The sequence below is a fragment of the Scyliorhinus torazame genome, chromosome 19 (assembly GCF_047496885.1).
Source record: "Scyliorhinus torazame isolate Kashiwa2021f chromosome 19, sScyTor2.1, whole genome shotgun sequence".
Classification (NCBI taxonomy): domain Eukaryota; kingdom Metazoa; phylum Chordata; class Chondrichthyes; order Carcharhiniformes; family Scyliorhinidae; genus Scyliorhinus; species Scyliorhinus torazame.
The window spans coordinates 58,532,356-58,552,158 of NC_092725.1; the positions used below are offsets into that span (position 1 = coordinate 58,532,356).

At 48.4% G+C, this 19,803-nt stretch overlaps 1 protein-coding gene across 1 annotated transcript in view; it reads left to right on the top strand.

Annotated features, from left to right (window-relative positions):
• Nucleotides 1-19,803, top strand: part of LOC140396153 (PDZ domain-containing RING finger protein 4-like) — a 623,004-nt gene that overhangs the window by 410,391 nt on the left and 192,810 nt on the right. The gene's annotated exons all lie outside the window — the stretch shown is intronic.

Below are 19,803 nucleotides of genomic sequence, written 5' to 3' on the forward strand. Positions count from 1 at the left end.
TGTAACAGCTGGTGCTAACTCCACTCTCCCTGACAGTGCAGTATGTGGGGACTTGGTCTTTACGAAAACAATGGGTGGGGTCAGCATCAGCCAGACCTATGTGTCTCTCAGACAGCTGGCTCCGCAATGTGATAGCAGTCAATCGAGAGGAAGAGTCAGATCCAATAACACGAGTCTTAATGCTGTACAGAAGGTAAGGTAACCAAAGACAGGGCCAATCGGGGCACATTATGGTTTTTTTTTACCTGACAGTCTGTTTGAAAGCAGGTGCAGCAGCACTTGTCATTATCACTCGCTCACTGGTATAGCAGGAGGTCAGCACTTTGAGTTCAGAACCCCATTCGCCTGCAGGAAAGCCCAAGTGGCTCGACACTGACATCTTGTTGTGCAGAAGTTCAAACAACTGTTTTCAGTGGGGAGAGGGGCAGCTTCCACCAATTCCAGATGCAGGGTGTGTCATTTAAGAGAAAGACTTGCATTTATCTAGCACCTTTAATGACCTCAAGACTTTCCAAAGCTCTTCAAAAGTACTTAATTGGCTGTGAAGTATAGTCACTGCCGCCATTCCTAAATTATAACAGAGAATTTGTGCACAGCAGGCTCACTCAAACAGCAATATGATAATGACAGACAACCTATTTTAGTAACGGTGTCTAAAGGAGGCCAGGAACACCCGGGGAGAACCCACTGTTCCTCAGAATAGTGCACTGAAGTCATTTATGTTCACCTAAGGCAGTTGGAGCCCTGTTAACACCTCATTTGAATGATGCAGCACTCCCTCAGTACCGTTGTGGAATTGCAGCCCAGGACAGGTGCTCAGGTCTCTGAAGTGGGGTGTGAACCCATAACCTTTCGATTCAGAGGTGAAAGTGCTGATGCTTGTAGGTGAGATGTGTGCAAACTGCTGAAAGCAGCCCATATAATCATGCATATCTTATTCAAAGGATAGATTTGAAAACTGCATAAAGAATAGGAACAGGAGGAGGCCATTCAGCTCTTCAATCCTACTCCACCATTAATAAGATCAGCTGCTCTAACACTCACTACCTTCACATTCCTGCATTATCTCTGTAACCCTTAGCTCCCCAACTGATTAAAAACCTGTCGATCTCAGCCTTGAAAACGTCCAAGGACTCTGTCTCCACAGTTTCCTGGGGTAAAGAATTCCAAAGATTCTCCACTCTTGAGAAAGAAGAAAATTCTTCCTCAAATCCATCTAAAATGAACACCCCCTTATTCTGCTACAATGCCCTCTGGTGCTATTCTCTCCCATAATTGGAAACATCCTCAACATTTACTCTAACCTCCTCAAAATCTTGTATGCTTCAATCATATCACCTCTCATTCTTCTGGACTCCAAGGAGTACAGACCCAACCTGCTTAATCTTTCCTCATATTGCACTCCCTCCATACACAGGATCATCCTGGCAAACTTCCTCTGTATTGGCTCAATTATAATATATCTTTCCTTAAATAAGCAGACCAAATTGTACACAGTGTTCTAAATCTGGCACTAGTACCTTGTACAGTTGCAGCAACACCTCTTTACTTGTATACTCCAGCCCCCTTCGAATAATAGCCAGCATTCCATTTGTCTTCCTTATTCCCTTCTGCATCTATATGCTAACATTCTGGGTTACATGAACAAGGACCCCCAAGTTCCCTTGTGTTACAACTTTCTGCAGTCTCTCTCCATTTAAATAATACTCCGCCTTCTCATTCTTTCTTCCAAAATGAACAATCTCACATTTTCCCAAGTTGAATTCCATTTGCCAATTTTCCAGCCACTCACCTAATCTATCAATATCTCTCTGTAAACTATTTATATCCTCTTGAAAACCTGCCTTTCCTCCCAGCATTGTATCATCTGCAAATGTGGCCACAGTACACTCTATTCCTTCCTCCAAATCATTAAAAATATTGTGAAGAGCTGAAGTCCCAGCTGATCTCTGTGACACTCCACTGGTTATTGCCCTCAAACCTGAGAAAGACCCCCCTTATCATTGCTTACTTCTTCCTGTTAGTTAACCAATCCTCTATCCATGCCAGAATATTACCTCCAACACCATGCACTCCTACCTTGCATAGTACCCTTTTGTGTGGCACCTATTAAATGCCTTTTGAAAATCCAAATATACAACATCAATTGGTTCTCCTCTATCAACTCTGGCTGATATTTCCTCAAAAGACCTCAAATAAATTTGGCAGACTAATAATTTTTTTAATTAATTTTTTCCAATTAAGGGGCAATTTAGCATGGCCAATCCACCTCGCCTGCACATCTTTGGGTTGTGGGGTCGAAACCCACGCAAACACGGGGAGAATGTGCAGACTCCACACAGACAGTGACCCAGAGACGGAATCGAACCTGGGACCTCAGCACCACTGCGCCACCGTGCTGCCCTGGCAGACCAAGAATGATTTCCCTTTCATGAAACCATGCTGACTCTGCTTGTTCAGTTTATGACTTACCAAATGCATTGCTATTCTCTCTTTAATAATTGATTCTAATATTTTGAATAACTGAAGTTAGACTCACTGAACCTGTAGTTTCCTGCATTTTGACTCCTCTTTTTGAACAAGGGTACCACATTGGCAGTTTTCCAATCCTTTGACACAGTTCCAGACTGCAAGGAATTTTGGAAAATGACTTCCAATGCATTCACGATCTCTGTAGTTACCTCCTTTAAGATCCTGGGATGCAAACCTTCAGGTTCAGGGGACTTATCCTGTTAGTTTCTAATTCTCTGGTGATAGTGACTGTATTTAATTCCTCCCTTATATATTTGTTTTACTATTTCTGGGATGCTTGTAATATCCTCTGCAGTAAGTACCAATGAAAAATATCTATTTAACTCCTCTGCCATTTCCTTGTTCCTATCATTACTTCCCCAGTTTCATTCTCTAAGGGGTCAATCCTTTCTTTTACTTCTCTCTTCCTTTTAATGTACTTAAAAAAACTCTTGTTTTAATATTTCTCATTTGCTTCCTCTCAGTTATTTTCTCCTTGCTGATTTTTTTTTTTTAGTCCATCTTAGCTGCATTCTGAATCTGTCGCACTCTTCTTGTCTACCACTAACCTTTGCCATCTTGTATGTTTCAGCTATCAACTTAATAGCCTCCTTGATTTCCTTGGTTATTCATGGTAGGTTCTTCCTCCCCTTAGAGTCTTTCCTCCTCATTGGGATTATTTTTGCTGGAAGACATGAATTACCCTCCTAAATGTCTGCCATTGCTCATCTATTGTTTTACCTACTGATCTATATGACCAGTACACTTTGTCCACTTTTCATCCTCATACCTTCATAATTCCCCTTTAAATTTAACACTGATATTTTAGTCCCAATTTTCTCGCACTCAAGCTTTTCTCGCACTCAAGCTGAATGCTAAGTTTTTTCATGTGATCACTACTTCCTAGGGGATCCTTAACTTTGAGATAATTTATTGAACCTGCCTCACTGCACATTACCAGATCCAAAGTAGCCTGATTCCTAGTTGACTCCATAACATAACAGCCCAATAGATGGCTGGTTTGGCTCAGTGGGCTAGACAGCTGGTTTGTGATGCAGAACAAGGCCAGCAGCATGGGGTAAATTCCCATACAAGCTGAGAATTCTGAATTCTCCCTCTGTGTGCCCGAACAGGCGCTGGAATATGGCAACTAGGGGCTTTTGACAGTAACTTAATTGCAGTGTTAATGTAAGCCTACTTGTGACAATAAAGATTATTTATTTATATTGCTCCAAGAAACCGTCCCAAATGCACTGTATGTATTCATTCTCTTGGTTGCCATTTCCAATTTGATTAGCCCAATCTATATGAAAATTAAAGTCGCCCATGATTAATTCAGTGCTCTTTATACATGCATTTGTTATTTCATTTTTTAAACACTTTCCTGCGGTGTGGCTACTTTTTGGGGGCCCTGTACATCTACCACTCTCTTCCTTCAGTTGGTATTTGTCACTTCCACCCAAATCGACCCTGTATCCTCTGAGCCTGGATTACCCCTCAGAACTGTACTTATTTCCTCTCTTATTAGCAGAGCTACCCCACCACCTTTTCCTTCCCACCTGGCTTCCTAAAAGTTAAATAACCCTGAATATTGATTTCCCAACTTTGTGATGTTCCAACAACCATGTTTCAGTAACGGCTATCAGGTCTTGCCCACTTAACTCTATTTGTGCTGTCAGTTCATTTACATGATACAGTTTCAACAGAACACTTGAGCCTGCTGGTACAGAGTATACATCGCTGCGCCTCCTCAGACAGACGTTGAGTTCTCTTGCCAGAACCAGTTTTAATATCTCTCTCATCTACTAGCCTTCCTTACGGAGAGCATGCTGTTTTTAAATAGGGCTTAGTCCCACGTAATTCAGAATACATTGCTGCCGCAGGAGGCCTGCCCCTTTAAGGCCAGCGCTAATTATTGTTAATAGACCCATCCTAAGATCAAGAAGACAAGGAATTCCATTTGGACACATCCAGTTAAATGATGTTGGGAGAACCAACCAAATCAAAGAGAGATCCGATTGCTGGAATGTTTTATTAGTCACTCGAATCCCTGATTGGAATGAAACTAGGATAATGTAACTAAGATGGGATAAAGTTGAAGGGACGTCCTGTTCTATTTTTATAAAAGCCTGAATTTTGAACCAGATGGTCAGAACCCCAGACAACAATTCCAAAAGTAAGAATATTCATTTTTAAACTATAGGAATAGGTGCCTGGAAAACCTCATAGCAAACAGGAGCTAATAGCACTGGAATTACTAGTGGCAGCGCTATAAGAACTAGATACAGAATCCAAGCTGCAGTCCTTGCCAGAATGAGTCCATTCAGCATCATTGTTTGGTGTGAAAGGACTGTGGCTCCATGCCAACCCTCAACGAGCATAGACTGCCTCTGAAGATGAAGTACAGGGAGACTGCCTCCTTCTGGAAGTCGGCTGTTCTGCCAGATCCCAACTCTGGATTCGGACCACGTTTTCACTCGAGTTTTGAAGGGAATGCAGTTTGTTCAAATACTGTAGTTGTGGTGTATTGGAAAGAAAGACTTGTATTTATTTTTTTTTTTTAAATACATTTAGTGTACCCAATTATTTTTTGTTTCCAATTAAGGGGCAATTTAGCATGGCCAATCCACCTAAGCTGCACATCTTTGGGTTGTGGGGGTGAAACCCACGCAGACATGGGGAGAATGTGCAAACTCCACAGACAGTGACGCAGGGCCGGGATCGAACGCACGTCCTCGGCGCTGTAGGCAGCAATGCTAACCACTGCGCCACCATGCCGCCCAAGTCTTGTATTTATTAATTACCTGTCACAACCTCAGAACGTCCCGGCACCTTTCAAGGCCAATTAATATTTTTGAAATGTCGTTACTCTTTTAATGAAGGAATTGCAGCTTTAAATTCAGTTCTACTTTCTGAGACAATTCACCAACTCCAAATGATCACCATTGTGTTTCCTGAAGTTTGGGCAATTTTATTTAGTTAGTCTCTGATGCTACAATCGGTTTTGTTCCTGGTCTGCTGTAGTAATTTCTCTCTTGCCATACTTTAACCATACATCTCTAGACTAGTGCAGCACTCAATGTCGTGTTCCCAGGTAGAAAAAGATGCTTGGGAGAAATTCTCCGGAAACGGCGCGATGTCCGCCGACTGGCGCCCAAAACGGCACAAATCAGTCGGGCATCGCGCCGCCCCAAAGGTGCGAAATGCTCCGCATCTTTGGGGGCCGAGCCCCAACCTTAAGGGGTTAGGCCGGCGCCGGACGAATTTGCGCCCCGCCAGCTGGCGGAAAAGGTCTTTGGTGCCCTGCCAGCTGGCGCGGAAATGACCTCTCCGGGCGGCGCATGGGCGGGAGCGTCAACGGCCGCTGACGGCATTCCCACGCATGAGCATTGAAGGGAGTCTCTTCTGCCTCCGCCATGGTGGAGACCGTGGCGGAGGCGGAAGGGAAAGAGTGCCCCCATGGCACAGGCCCGCCCGCGGATCGGTGGGCCCCCAGGACCCCGGAGCCCGCCCGCGCCGCCTTGTACCGCCGGTAAGGTAGGTGGTTTAATCTACGCCGGCGGGACAGGCATTTTAGCGGCGGGACTTCGGCCCATCCGGGACAGAGAATCGCGCGGGGGGAGCCCGCCAACTGGCGCAGTGCGATTCCCGCCCCCGCCGAATATCTGTTGCCGGAGACTTCGGCAAACAGCGGGGTCGGGATTCACGCCAGCCCCTGGCGATTCTCCGACCCGGCGGGGGGGTCGGAAAATCTCGCCCAACACTTGTGTTGATGCAGGGCTGACATTTGAATCTTTATCTTGTAGTCGGCACACAAGTACTTTATGATGCCAAATCACTGGGTGATCCCAGGAAGGAGAAGTACTTGAGTGCCAAGCTTAACCTTGACAGTGTAGAACTCATGAAGTGTGGCAGTTGTAGAAATGAGCCACCCAACGGTGATAGATTGCACATTTTAGACATGAATGGACCTAACCCGAGATGATGTCAAAAGCCGTCAGTCCTGTTTATGATGAGCTTTCTTGAAATGATTGGAATCAGAATTAACATGCACTATTTCAGAATTTTCTGTCACTTACATTATAGTAATACCATTGAACTCGATGAAAACTGACAAGCGTGCAACATCTATAGCGTGTTCTACAGCTGGGGACAGGATGTTCAGCTAAGCTCCTGTACATTGATGACAAGTAAATTTGGTTCAGCTGCTTTGCAACTGCAGCCCAAAGCCTGAAATGAAGCTGGTGGCCGATTAGTATCAATCTTACATCTTCACCAACTGTTGGATTTAACCTGTTGAGGCATTACGCTTTCCAATAAAGAAAGAGAATCTTAGACCGGGGTTTTCCATTGATTTTTTAACAGCGCTCCAAATTTCCCATCCTGCCCGCAACCATGCCTGCCAGTGTTGGAGCCGGAAAATCCCACTCTTAGGATATCCAAAGCCTTCTACAGCCATTGAGGAACTTTTGAAGTGTTGTCAGTGCTGCAATGTAAGGAATGTGGCAGCCAATTTTCACACAGCAAGGTCTCACAAATAGCAATGCTGTAAATTATCCGATTACCTGTTTCTACTGATGTTAATTGAGGGATAAATGTTGGTCAGGACATCAGTGTAGAACTCATGATCTTGCTCTTCTTCAAACAGCGCCATGTTCTATTTTGCGTCTACAATAGAAAGCCTCAATTTAACATCTACATCCGAGAAATGGCAGCTCTGACAGTGCAGCACTCCTTCTGTACTGCACTGCATGTCAGCCTAGACTGATTGCTCAGATGTCTGCCGTGAGACTTGTAGCAACAACTTTCTAACTCTGAGTTGAAATTGCTACCCAGGTAGCAATCAATAGTGGGAACCCTGTCTCAGTTAATTTTTCCTTTCCCTAAGTTGGGGGAGTTGAAGACCTCGCACTCTCGGCTAAGATTGATTAATTCAGTAAAAACCGGGCTGGAGTCTGTATGGTTCAATTGTACTACAACCTTTATTGATATTTGAAGTTTATTCATGGCCTAATATACCTCTAGTTTAATTCCCTTCAACTTCAGTAAGAGCGAACTAGGCCCAAAGACATGTAACTGGCTTATGTGTTCTGCGTGACCTCGGAATGAAGGATTCAAATCATCCAGAATTATTACCATCTCCTTGAACAGACTTCTTACAACTATTTCTTAAATAGATTGTAATTTCTTGTATATTATAAGGGTCCCAGTAAAAGTCTTCAGTAAATGTTCTTTCACCACAAGAGAACTGGAGAGGGGGTTTGTGAGGCTTTGACAAAGAAGTCTAAATAAGATGATTAAAGATTAAAGCGCACACAAATTTATTATAATATGAAAGCTTTCAATTGTGGTGGTTACACAAAAGATATAAATTGCAAGCTAGATAAATCCCAGAAAGAAAAGATAACTAGTTTTTATTTCTATTAGAGAATTCTATGCTTAGAGTTGTTATAGAGACTTCCGGTTGCGGCTATGCGGAGCTAAGCCGCACGATTCGGCAGCTCCCGCGAAGGCGGACTTTCGGGCTCGATAGCAGAGCCCCAACGGAACTTTTTACATAGCCAACCCGTGGGGAAGAGAGGAGAGAGGTCCCCCACTAACCTGTATGGACCGGACCTGCAACGAAACGGCCAAAAAAACGGCACTGGAGCAGCGGGAGAAGAGGGGGAAAACAAACAAAATGGCGGCGGCCGGGGACAAAGAGAGATGCAAGAATTCATCAAGCGCTGCTTCGAGGAGCTGCGCAAGGAGATGGTGGCGCCTATGCTGGCAATAAATGAAGGACTTGGGGCAACCCAGAAAGCCCATGAAGTGAAGATCCAGGAGATCCAGGAAAAAGTGAGTGAGAATGAGGATGAGCTCTTGGGCCTGGCGGTGAAAGTGGAGTGACACGAGGCGCTACACAAGACATGAGCGGGAAGACTCGAAGACCTGGAGAACAGGTCGAGGAGAAACAATCTGAGGATCCTGGGTCTCCCAGAAGGAGTGGAGGGGGCCGACGTCGCGGCATATGCGGGCACAATGATCGGGGCGCTGATGGGCGCGGAGGCCCCCCCGGGGTTGCTGGAGCTGGAAGGGGCGCACCGGGATGCTGGCGAGGAAGCCCAAGGCAAACGAGCCGCCAAGGGCGATGGTGGTGAGATTTCACCGGTTCACAGACAGAGAGAGGGTCCTGAAATGGGCCAAGAAGGAGCGGAGCAGCAAGTGGGACAATGCTGAGATCAGAATATACCCGGACTGGAGCACGGAGGTCGCTAAGCGGAGAGCGGGTTTCAACCGGGCCAAAGCGGTGCTGCATCGGAAAGGAGTGAAATTTGGAATGTTGCAGGGGGGTGGGGGGTGGGGGGGGGGGGGGGGGGGCGGTGGGGGCGGTGGGGGGGGGGGGGGGGCGGGGGGGGGGGGGGGGGCGGTGGGGGGGCGGTGGGGGGGGGGGGCGGTGGGGGGGGCGGTGGGGGGCGGTGGGGGGGGGGGGGGGCGGTGGGGGGGGGGGGGGGGCGGTGGGGGGGGGGGGGGCGGTGGGGGGGGGGGGGGGGGGCGGTGGGGGGGGGGGGGGGGGGGGGGGGCAGCAGTGAGAGCCCCTCCAATCCGGCTGATAACGTGGAACGTGAGGGGCCTGAACGGGCCGGTGAAGAGGGCTCGAGTGTTCGCACACTTAAAGGGACTGAAGGCAGACGTGGCCATGCTCCAAGAGACACACCTGAAGGTGGCGGACCAGGTTAGGTTAAGAAGGGGATGGGTAGGACAGGTATTTCACTCTGGACTGGACGCGAAAAATAGAGGTGTGGCAATTCTGGTGGGAAAACATGTGTCATTTGAGGCCAAGACTATCGTAGCGTGATGGTGAGTGGTAGGTTGCAAGGGACGTGGGTGGTGTTGGTAAATGTATACGCCCCGATGATGCTGGATTCATGAAGCGCATGTTGGGCGCATCCCGGACCTGGAGGTAGGAGGACTGATAATGGGAGGGGACTTTAATACCATGCTGGATCCAGCACTAGACCACTCAGATCAAGGACGGGAAAGAGGCCAGCGGCGCCAAGGTGCTCAGGGGGTTTATGGACAGATGGGGGGAGTGGACCCATGGAGGTTTGCAAGATCGCAGGCCAGGGAATTTTCTTTCTTACTCCCACGTGCACAAGGCCTACTCCCGGATAGATTTCTTTGTGTTGGGCAGGGTGCTCATCCCGAGGGTGGAGGGGACGGAGTATTCGGCCATAGCCGTTTCGGACCATGCCCCGCACTAGGTGGAAGTGGGGCTGGGAGAGGAGAGGGACCAACGCCCGCTGTGGCGGCTGGATGTGGGACTGCTGGCAGATGAGGTGGTGTGTGGGAAGGTAAGGGGGTGTATTGAAAGGTACCTGGAGGCCAACGACAACGGGGAGGTGCGAGTGGGGGTGGTATGGGAGGCGTTGAAGGCGGTGATCAGGGGAGAGCTAATCTCCATCAGGGCTCATAGGGAGAAGACAGAGGGCAGAAAAAGGGAGAGGTTAGTGGGGGAGATTTTGCGAGTGGACAGGAGATACGCAGAGGCCCTGGAGGAAAGATTACTTGGGAAAGGCGACGGCACCAGACGGAATTTGACCTGTTGACCACAGGGAAGGCGGAGGCACAGTGGAGGAAGGCGCAGGGGTGACCTACGAGTACGGGGAAAAGGCCAGTCGGATGCTGGCACACCAGCTCCGTAAGAGGGTGGCAGCGAGGAAATAGGGGGAGTCAAAGATGGTGGGGGAGCTATGGCCCAGAGTGCAACGGAAATAAACAAGGTATTCAAGGCCTTCTATGAAGAGCTGTACAGATCCCAGCCCCCAGGGGGGGAAGAGGGGATGAGAAGATTCCTGGACCAACTGCGGTTCCCGAGGGTGGAGGAGCAAGAGGTGGCTGGTTTGGGGGCACCATCGGGTTGGAGGAGCTGAGTAAGGGTTTTGGGGAGCATGCAGGCGGGGAAGGCCCCGGGGCCGGATGGGTTCCCGGTGGAGTTCTATAGAAAGTATGCGGACCTGTTGGCCCCGCTATTAGTGAGGACCTTTAATGATGCAAGAGAGGAGGGGACCCTGACCCCGACAATGTTTGGAGGCGACAATTTCCTTGATTCTGAAGCGAGACAAGGACCCACTGCAATGTGGATCGTACAGGCCGATTTCGCTCCTTAATGTGGACGCTAAGCTATTGGCAAAAGTGCTGGCCACGAGGATTGAGGACTGTGTCCCGGGGGTGATACATGAGGACCAGACGGGATTTGTAAAGGGCAGGCAATTAAATACGAATGTGCGGCGGCTCTTAAACATGATAATGATGCCATCGGAGGAGGGAGAGGCAGAGATAGTGGCAGCCATGTACACAGAAAAGGCCTTTGACCGAGTAGAGTGGGAGTCCGTCTGGGAGGTGTTGCGTAGGTTTGGGTTCGGGGGAGGGTTTATTTGCTGGGTTAAGCTCCTTTACAGCGCCCCAGTGGCAAGTGTGGTGACGAACCGGCGGAGGTCGGAGTACTTTCGGCAGTTACCGAGGAACGAGGCAGGGGTGCCCTCTGTCCCCCCTGTTGTTTGCATTGGCGATCGAACCCTTGGCATATCACTGAGGGGTCTAATAAATGGAGGGGGTGGTCCGCGGGGGGAAGAGCATCGGGTGTCGCTATACGCGGACGACCTTGCTGCTGTACGTGGTGGACCCAATGGAGGGGATGATGGAGGTCATGCAGACTTTGAGGGAGTTTGGGGAGTTTTCGGGCTATAAGCTCAATGTAGGGAAGAGCGAGCTTTTTGTACTACAGGCAGGGGACCAAGAAAGAGGGATAGGGGACTTACCACTGAGGAGGGCGGACAGGAGTTTTCGGTATCTGGGGATCCAGATAGCCAGGAATTGGGGAGCCCTACACAAATTGAATCTGACGAGGTTGGTGGACCAAATGGAGGTGGACTTCAAAAGATGGGACATGTTGCCGCTCTCGTTGGCGGGTAGAGTGCAGTCGGTCAAAATGGTGGTCCTTCCGAGGTTTTTGTTTGTTTTCCAGTGCCTCCCCATCATGATTACCAAGGACTTTTCAAGAGAGTAGATAGGAGTATTATGGGGTTTGTGTGGGCGAACAAGACCCCGAGGGGAAGGAGAGGGTTCCTGGAATGCAGTAGGGACCGAGGAGGGCTGGCGCTGCCAAATCTAGGGAGCTACTACTGGGCAGCAAACGTGGCAATGATCCGTAAATGGGTTATGGAGGGAGAGGGGGCGGCATGGAAGAGGATGGAGATGGCGTCCTGCAAAGGAACGAGCTTGGGGGCGCTGGTGACGGCACCGCTGCCGCTCTCGCCATCAATGTACACCACGAGCCCGGTGGTGGCGGCAAGGTTAAGGATCTGGGGCCAGTGGAGACGGCACAGGGGTGCAGTGGGAGCCTCAGTGTGGTCCCCAATCAGGGGTAACCACCAGTTTGTCCCGGGGAAGATGGACGGGGGTTTCCAGGGCTGGCATCGGGCAGGGATTAGAAGAAACGGGGGACCTGTTTATCGACGGGACATTTGCGAGCCTAGGGGCACTGGAGGGAGAAGTTTGAGCTACCGCCGGAAATGCATTCAGATATATGCAGGTGAGGGCTTTTGTGAGGCGACAGGTCAGGGAATTCCCGCTGCTCCCGACACAAGAAATTCAAGACAGGGTGATCTCGGGTGTATGGGTCGGGGAGGGCAAGGTTTCGGCAATACACCAAGAGATGAAAGGAGAGGGGGAAGCGCTAGCAGAAGAGTTGAAGGGTAAACGGGAGGAGGAGCTGGGGGAGGAGATCGAGGAAGGTTTGTGGGCTGACGCCCTGGGTAGGGTTAATTCCTCCTCCTCATGTGCCAGGCTCAGCCTGATACAATTTAAGGTGGTTCACAGAGCGCACCTGACGGGGCGAGGTTGAGTAGGTTCTTTGGGGTAGAGGACAGATGCGGAAGATGTTCAGGGAGCCCGGCGAACCATGTCCACGTGTTCTGGACATGTCCGGCACTGGAGGGGTTCTGGAGAGGAGTGGCGGGAGCAATATCTCAGGTGGTGAAAGTCCGGGTCAAGCCAAGCTGGGGGCTAGCAATATTTGGAGTAGTGGACGAGCCGGGGGCGAAAGAGGCCAGTATTCTGGCCTTTGCGTCCCTGGTAGCCCGGCGAAGGATCTTGCTAATGTGAAGGAGGCGAAGCCCCCTAGCGTGGAGGCCTGGACAAACAACATGGTTGGGTTCATAAAGTTGGAGAGGATTAAGTTTGCCTTAAGGGGGTTCTGCGCAGGGGTTCTACAGGCGGTGGCAACCGTTCCTAGACTACCTCGTGGAGCGTTAGAGGAAGGTCGGTCAGCAGCAGCAGCAACCCTGGGGGGGGGGGGGAACGAGGGATTGTTTGAGGGGACGGATGAGCGGGGATAACATGGAGGGTGGGGGAAACTGGCACGAATGGGCGAGAGCCAGTGTATGTAAATATATCATCTTACCATGTATATATCTTGCTCAGGGCGATTTTGTGTTATTTTGTTACGGGGATGGGGGGTTTATTGTTTGTAAGGGGAAAAAATTGTTTTGTTAAAAAACTTTAATAAATATATTTTTTTTAAAAAGAGTTGTTATAGATTTCAGAAGAAAGTAAAGATATCCATCAATTAAAGAAATAATGTTGCCTTAATCCCCGAGTATGTGAGATTCGCAGGTCTGAAGTTATCTATGAGAATCTGAAGATTCAGTTTGATTTGAGATATTTAATCATGAAGTTTGGGGGTTTATAATTAATGGTTACATGAAGATGTTAATTTGATGAGTAGTATAACACCCCTAATTAGTATCCTATATTTATTTTAATGAGGATGCTGTTCAATTTCTAGGAAATGTTTTGAATTTATTCATGAACTTGGACATTACGCAACAGTCATGTTGATCAATGTTGCATTGTCAGGGGACAATGTCCAGTCAGATAGCACGACTTGAGGCCTAGCATTAGAATCATAGAATCCTGACAGTGCAGACGGAGGCCATTCTGCCCATTGAGTCTGCACCGGTCCTCCGAAAGAGAACCCAACCTAGACCCAATCTCCCGCCCTATCCCCATAACCCCACCTAATCTTTGAACACTTGGGGACAATTTAGCATGGCCAATCCACCTAACCTGCACTTATTTATTTTATTTTGGTTTTCATTTTCAGAGATAGCATTGCAAGTGCTGATGTAATGTCAAGGACCATAAAATACCATTTTGTAACACACTGTCTATATTTCCTATCAGTAAGTTCACATTGTTGTGAAGGGAGTTAACCTTGCTGTTTATTTGCAAGGTAGCCTTGACTCCAGTTAAAATATGTTTCATTGTGAGTTTATACAAAGTAACTTTTCACCGAATGGTCCTATATTCATTCCATATTATTTGACCCCTATTCCCCACACAATTTTCTTACAAGATAACCCTGAGGGATGAGGGAGAGGAGGACACTGGAATTTATATCTGATATAGAGCGCCACTGAATTTCATTTGTTGAACCACCTAATTTTATTCACACTCTGGTTGGGAGAGAGTACAGAGTGATGGAGAGAGAAAGGGTGTGCAGCAATAGTCACACCAACCCGGTTAGAAAGGGAAAAAAGCTAACCTTGATCACGATTCAGATTGTGCAGTGCTGCTCAAAGTACGATACCAGAGGTGGGATTTGGGGATTTCTGTTCTTTTATAAAAAGATGAGTCTCAGAAATTCTCCAATTAAAAAGCTGACCCCAGGTAGGAGCTGGAATTCTCTGTATTTTCCTTGGTCGTTTTCTCGCATCTCCGGAAGTTCTGACTCCATCGGCTCGGTTACACCAGTTCCAAGTATTCTTCCGCTCCCTCGTCCCTTCCCGATGCATATGATCTTGACAATGAATGGTGACGCACTATTTGACCATGCTGAATGGAGATGGAATCAGGACAGATGAGGCCATTCCTGGCCTTCGCCAACATCCAGCAGCATTTCCAAAACGGGGTCAGGAACCTGACATCTGGATAGGTTCTGGCACCTGACATCTGGATAGGTTCTGGGACCCGACTGTATGGGCCCGATTCTCCCAAAAACTTTCTATGTTAATTTGTGGTGGGTTTTTCGGGGAGTTTCCGGCCGGTTCTGTCAGAGAGTTCCCACCACTATCCAATGACACTTAGTCACTTTTTTCGGTCCTGGGGAGTTTCTCACCGGTTTAGCCCACACTTAGGGCTGGGTTCTCCTACCTCGCCCACCACAGGCGAGCCGCTTACAATGGAGAATTCCATTTACCTCGGCGGAATTCTCCGGCCGCGTCCGTCCAATGACCGGAGCATCCCGCCCTTAGAGATTTTTTTGCGCTGGAGAGCTGAACTCTGAGGTCGGGCCACCATTTTGAAAGGGTGCCCTGATCTCTAATTGAGTTTGTAATTGCCCCCTCCACCCACCCGTGGGCAATGTCACCCCCCACACACATGGACAGGACCCGATACCACTCAAGTGAGGAACCGCGTTCTGGGGTGCCTGGGGGTCCCCCCTCTTCAGCATCCCCCAAGCCTCCTTACAACACCCCCTCCCTTCTCGGACCTCCACTCATCACACACCCCCCCCCCCCCCCAGTGACCCCTACTTATCTACCATGCACTCCAACACTTTCAAACCCCCCATCCACCCTCATTTCATGGGCATGGTCCCCTCACAACCTGACCCTGACAGCGCCACCCTGACACTTGGCCCCTGTGCACTGCCATCCTGGTGCCCATGCAATGCTCCTGCTGTCTTGGCAGGCCATCTGGGCATCTTGCTGCCAGCTGGGTAATGCCAAGGTGCCCGTGTTCCAGGGGGGAGGCCAGGGAGCCCAGCTGCACTTATCCTGACTCCCCAGGGGTCTCCGAAGGTCTGGGAGACTCCCAGCTACCGTTCTGCCTGGTCCATGTTTGTGTGGATCAGCACTTATTGGTGCCCGGCTGCAGCCTCCTAGAGGAGGCCGATGGATCTTGCGCAGGTAGGTCGTAAGTAGGTTTACGACCTAGTTTGGCGAGCGTCATTTGGTCCCGCCCATTTGGTGTGAGGTTCCGACTCCGATGTCTCGCGGGACACTGGAGAAACTCTCAAGACGCGGAGGCTGTCGGGAGGCTCACTGGATGCCTCTCCCGGCATTTACCGGCCGCATTGCGCTCAAGCGAGAGCACAACGCGGCTGGAGAAACCGATATCTGTTTTTGACTGCATGTGCCATAATTGGCACCCAGTTAGTGGCATCCAGCATCTCCAGGAGATGGCCAATGCTGCCTGGTGCCAGCCTACCACTGTCTTTTGGAAGAGAGCAGCTAGCTCATCAGATGGCCAGCAGGATAAAATCGTGTGAATGAGGGTGACCAGGTCAGACTAATGTATATTGATGCATAGCTACCAGAGCAGATTATGAAAAGGCTGCATGACTTTCACCATCAAATGCAGACCTTTTCTTTAGCGAGCCCAACAGCTGTGTACTAATGTGCACCAAACTGCTCGGGTTCCGCAGCCTTAAAAATTGTATTCCCAAATGCACCAGTCCCTTCTAAAGGAGGTTAATGGCCTTTAATTGACAGTAAGCAGGTTCTCCCAGTCCCTCCTACCTTTGAAAATTTTGAACTATCCCACAGGTATCGTGATCCCAAGACAATCTCCAGGATCACAATTTTCAAATCTTACCCACACCAAGACCCATCTCCCCTAATATTTGCCAATGTGGCCCTAGATTCTCCATCAGGAGTCACTGGAGAGTCACTGCTTGGTTCTACGCCACACCACACACCCTCACCCCACCCACCCAACCAGCCCAACTCAGGAGCGTTGAGATCAATTATTATTTTCCAACTATACCCACCGTTGTCTCGCCACATACCATGAAATAAATATACTTGGGACTTTCAAGTGTATGTTGTTTCATGCAACATTTGCCAGCAATGCTGAGGCGACAGAAGAGTCTAATGAATCCTTCCAGGACGGCACGGTGGCACAGTGGTTAGCACTGCTGCCTCACAGCTCCAGGGACCAGGGTTCAATTCCAGCCTCAGGTGACAGACTCCCACCGTGTCTGCGTGGGTTTCCTCTGGGTGCTCCGCTTTCCTCCCACAGTCCAAAGATGTGCAGGCTAGGTGGAGTGGCCATGCCAAATTGCCCCTTAGGGTCCAAAGATGTGCAGGTTAGGTGGGGTTATGGTGATAGGGCGGGGGAGTGGGCTTAGGTGGGCTGCTCTTTCAGAGAGGGTCAAGGCAGACTCTAGGGCCAGATGGCCTCCTTCTGCACTGTAGGAATTCTATGGCTCTATGATGAGGTCTCCTGCTGGCTTTGCTTTAGGAGAACCATCAAAGGGTACATTATGTAAAGGAAGATGCAATTCATATTTGCATAGCAACATTCAAAGCTTCAGCACCTGCCAATATACACTATTGCCATTCAAGTAGGGTCACGTTTACTGCACCACCTTCTTTGCCAGGAGGCAACCCTCCAAACTCTCATCACAATCAAAAATAGTTGTCAAGTACAAAGTAAATCAAAAAGGTGTATGGGAGAAAAGAAGTCAATTAAACAAATATCTATACAGTAATTATAAGGAAGAACAAGGAGCCTCAGGAAAAAAAGGAAAATAAAAGGATCTGCTTATGGGGTGGTAAGGTGACCTGACATCTGCTGTGTAAACGTCTGCAGGTGCTGGGGACTTTCCAGATCTATGATTCACTTCAAAATGTACAATTTGAAACTCGTTGACTTCCTATCACTGTAAATTACTGCAAATATAAAGTTCCCTGCACACATTTTATCCAAATTAAGAAGAGCTATTGTGTAATGTAATCAGTTTAAAGTCATTTTTAAATTACCAAATTGGCATATTTTTCAGAGTGTTTGCAGGCAGATATTTTCTTGACTAACATTATTTACATTTTGTTTCTGTTATTCTTTGAATAGTCACTTACCCCATATTTACATTTAAATCATTTGCATTCCATTCATTTTTCAGTAATTGCTGAAACACTCATACCTAAATCAGAAGCCATGATGTGGAGATGCCGGCGTTGGACTGTGGTGGGCACGGTAAGAAGCCTTACAACACCAGGTTAAAGTCCAACAGGTTTGTTTGGAATCACTAGCTTTCGGAGCGTAGGTCCTTCATCAGGTGAGTGGTGAAGGAACAACACCTGATAAAGGAGCTACGCTCCGAAAGCTGGTGATTCCAAACAAACCTGTTGGACATAAACCTGGTGTTGTAAGACTTCTTACTAAATCAGAAGGTTGTGGGTTCAAGCTCTACTTTGGGAATTTGAGCACCAGGTCTCGGCTGAAATTCCAGGTTTGAGAGAGTGCCAACACTTTCAGAGGTCTTGGCTTGCAGATGTGATGAGGAGTAGAGGCCCAGTCTGCCCTCTCATGTGTATGTAAAAGGTCCCATCCACTATTCAATGAAGAATGAGATTTTCACGGTGTGCTGGCCAATACTTATCCCTCAACCAACATCATTAAAATCGATTTCATGGTGATGGTCACATTGATGATTGTGAATCTTATTGTACATGAATTAACTGTCATGTTTCCTACATTACAGTCATGAGTGTTCTTCACAAGTCTTTCATTAGTTGGAAAGCGCATCCCAAGGTCTCGGAAAGTGTGATGTCAAATGGAAGGCATTTTTTTGGTTGAGTAACTGAGCTTATGATGGTCTCCTCAGTCTGATCATTTTTAGATTAATTTTCTGACAGCTACAGTGTTCCTGTCAACTGGCAAAACTCAACAGCTGACCAATAGTTTCATTAAAAATAAAATGACTCATTTCCCTAAGAACTGACAACTCAAAAACTGCCTGGAATTGTAAAAATAAACTCTTGCAGGATTTTGACCTCTGATGACCTCTGCTCTGTCAATTTACCCAACATTCATTCAAATTGGTTTTAAAGGGGAAATCGTGATCATGACATTTTTTTAAAATTCAAAACAGGGGGGGGAGAATGATTTTTGAATTTCCAACATATCCAGCAGTCTTATCCAAATGTTAGTTCAATAGTCACCCTCCCACTTCCTGCTCCTTAAGCAGCTCACAAACCCACATCGAACTGTTCACTCTTTCACAGAGATATTGGCTTCTTCAGTCCTCCTACTTCTGGCTGGTACACTTGTGCCACCCGTACCTGCTCAGCCCCACCCCAGTATCAGAATGTTTCACTCTTCCCCTCCAGTTGGCACTCACACCTGGTTCATCTGGCATTCCCCTTTCTCCTCCCCAACTCCCAATCACCATTCCCACTTTCTGTTTTCCCCTCATTGCATTCCCCTTCTCCTCACCCTGCACTCATCCCCCAGAACTACATTGCCATTTCTTCCCTGACCCCGTTCATCGCATCCCATTCCCCCATCCTGCTCTCCATGCTGCTACCTGCCCTTCCCATTCGGATGTGTTTTGTCCCTTTGCTGCTGTCCTTGATTCCTCCTCTACTTAGTCTCCACTTGCCTACCCTCATCCTCATGGGATTGCTTACCGCAGAAATGGCCATGGATGCTATCTTGTGTGGGTGAGAACTCTTTGGGGAATAAGAGGGGGGAGTGGACATGGGTAGTTCACTTGGTGCAATGGCTCCTGGTTCAGAATAATGCCAAAAATGTCAGTTCGATTCCTCTTGGGGGCTGAGGTATTATAGAATTCGTACAGTGCAGAAGGAGTCCATTCGGCCAATTAAGTCTATCGATCGACCCTCCGAAGGAGAACCCCAATCAGGCACCACCCTATTCTCATAGCCCTACCTAACCTTTTGATTTTGGATACTAACGGGTAATTTAGCATGCCCAATCATCCTAACCTGCACATCTTTGGACTGTGGGAGGAAACCGAGCACCCGGAGGAAACCCACAAGCACACGGGGAGAAAGTGCAAACTCCACAGTCACCCAAGGCCAGAATTGAGCACGGATCCATGGCGCTGTGAGGCAGCAGTGCTAACCACTGTGCCCCTGGGGTAGAATGCCGACCTGTCTCCTCACCCTGTTCCAAGCTGTATAACTGTCTCTAGCTCTCTCAAATATCGTGTGCCAGAGGCAACAACCCAGTTTTCAGCACTGGGAACGGGACAAGCTCACTGCTAAATAGCCACCAAAGTGGAGAGGGGGTCCAACGGGGTTAATTTCTGGCAGAGAGCTCTCCAACTAACAGGTTATCCGGGTCCATGGGCAGCAGGGACAACGCATTGAGTCAGTTTTAACCCACACTAACCGTGTGCATTCTGAACAGCGACTTTCGGAGTCGGAATTTAACACTGGGACGCTGTGACGGGACAGCAGACTCGCCTGGGGAGCAATAATCGCTTTGGCACCGTTA